Source organism: Vigna unguiculata, unplaced genomic scaffold (assembly GCF_004118075.2).
Source record: "Vigna unguiculata cultivar IT97K-499-35 unplaced genomic scaffold, ASM411807v1 contig_14, whole genome shotgun sequence".
NCBI classification, from domain to species: domain Eukaryota; kingdom Viridiplantae; phylum Streptophyta; class Magnoliopsida; order Fabales; family Fabaceae; genus Vigna; species Vigna unguiculata.
In genome coordinates, this window is record NW_021010844.1 from 32501 (window position 1) to 35000 (window position 2500).

Here is a 2500-nt window from a genome sequence, read left to right on the forward strand (position 1 = left end):
ATGGCCAAGGTTGTCGGTGCACCACGGCATAGCTAAATGGCTTGGTGGGGAGTTTTGTGAAAAAATGAAATTCGTGGTTTTTGAGATGTGAGGGTTGGAATGGCCTCCAAATGCCCCCAAATGAATACCATGAAAGTCTTGGTGCACGAAAGTTTTGAGTTGGTTGGGTTTTGCACATGGCCAAGGTTGTCGGTGCACCACGGCATAGCTAGAATGGCTTGGTGGGGAGTTTTGTGAAAAAATGAAATTCGTGGTTTTTGAGATGTGAGGGTTGGAAAGGCCTCCAAATGCCCCAAATGAATACCATGAAAGTCTTGGTGCACGAAAGTTTTGAGTTGGATGGGTTTTGCACATGGCCAAGGTTGTCGGTGCACCGCGGCATAGCTAAATGGCTTGGTGGGGAGTTTTGTGAAAAAATGAAATTCGTGGTTTTTGAGATGTGAGGGTTGGAAAGGCCTCCAAATGCCCCAAATGAATACCATGAAAGTCTTGGTGCACAAAGTTTTGAGTTGGTTGAGGTTTTGCACATGGCCAAGGTTGTCGGTGCACCGCGGCATAGCTAGAATGGCTTGGTGGGGAGTTTTGTGAAAAAATGAAATTCGTGGTTTTTGAGATGTGAGGGTTGGAAAGGCCTCCAAATGCCCCAAATGAATACCATGAAAGTCTTGGTGCACGAAAGTTTTGAGTTGGAGGGTTTTGCACATGGCCAAGGTTGTCGGTGCACCGCGGCATAGCTAAATGGCTTGGTGGGGAGTTTTGTGAAAAAATGAAATTCGTGGTTTTTGAGATGTGAGGGTTGGATGGCCTCCAAATGCCCCCAAATGAATACCATGAAAGTCTTGGTGCACGAAAGTTTTGAGTTGGTTGGGTTTTGCACATGGCCAAGGTTGGCGGTGCACCACGGCATAGCTAAATGGCTTGGTGGGGAGTTTTGTGAAAAAATGAAATTCGTGGTTTTTGAGATGTGAGGGTTGGAAAGGCCTCCAAATGCCCCAAATGAATACCATGAAAGTCTTGGTGCACGAAAGTTTTGAGTTGGGGGTTTTGCACATGGCCAAGGTTGTCGGTGCACCGCATAGCTAAATGGCTTGGTGGGGAGTTTTGTGAAAAAATGAAATTCGTGGTTTTTGAGATGTGAGGGTTGGAAAGGCCTCCAAATGCCCCAAATGAATACCATGAAATTCTTGGTGCACGAAAGTTTTGAGTTCGGAGGGTTTTGCACATGGCCAAGGTTGGCGGTGCACCACGGCATAGCTAGAATGGCTTGGTGGGGAGTTTTGTGAAAAAATGAAATTCGTGGTTTTTGAGATGTGAGGGTTGGAAAGGCCTCCAAATGCCCCCAAATGAATACCATGAAATCTTGGTGCACGAAAGTTTTGAGTTGGTTGGGTTTTGCACATGGCCAACGGCATAGTTGGCGGTGGGGAGTTTTGTGAAAAAATGAAATTCGTGGTTTTTGAGATGTGGGGTTGGAAAGGCCTCCAAATGCCCCAAATGAGTACTGTAAAGTCTTGGTGCACGAAAGTTTTGAGTTGGTTGGGTTTTGCACATGGCCAAGTTGGTCGGTGCACCGCGGCATAGCTAAATGGCTTGGTGAGTTTTGAAAAAATGAAATTCGTGGTTTTTGAGATGTGAGGGTTGGAAAGGCCTCCAAATGCCCCAAATGAATACCATGAAAGTTTTGGTGCACGAAAGTTTTGAGTTGGAGGGGTTTTGCACATGGCCAGTTGTCGGTGCACCACGGCATAGCTAGAAGGCTTGGTGGGGAGTTTTGTGAAAAAATGAAATTCGTGGTTTTTGAGATGTGAGGGTTGGAAAGGCCTCCAAATGCCCCCAAATGAATACCATGAAAGTCTTGGTGCACGAAAGTTTTGAGTTCGGAGGGTTTTGCACATGGCCAAGTTGGCGGTGCACCACGGCATAGCTAGAATGGCTTGGTGGGGAGTTTTGTGAAAAAATGAAATTCGTGGTTTTTGAGATGTGAGGGTTGGAATGGCCTCCAAATGCCCCAAATGAATACCATGAAAGTCTTGGTGCACGAAAGTTTTGAGTTGGTTGGGTTTTGCACATGGCAAGGTTGTCGGTGCACCACGGCATAGCTAAATGGCTTGGTGGGAGTTTTGTGAAAAAATGAAATTCGTGGTTTTTGAGATGTGAGGGTTGGAATGGCCTCCAAATGCCCCCAAATGAATACCATGAAAGTCTTGGTGCACGAAAGTTTTGAGTTGGTTGGGTTTTGCACATGGCCAAGGTTGTCGGTGCACCACGGCATAGCTAAATGGCTTGGTGGGGAGTTTTGTGAAAAAATGAAATTCGTGGTTTTTGAGATGTGAGGGTTGGAAAGGCCTCCAAATGCCCCCAAATGAATACCATGAAATTCTTGGTGCACGAAAGTTTTGAGTTGGAGGGTTTTGCACATGGCCAAGTTGGTCGGTGCACCGCGGCATAGCTAAATGGCTTGGTGGGGAGTTTTGTGAAAAAATGAAATTCGTGGTTTTTG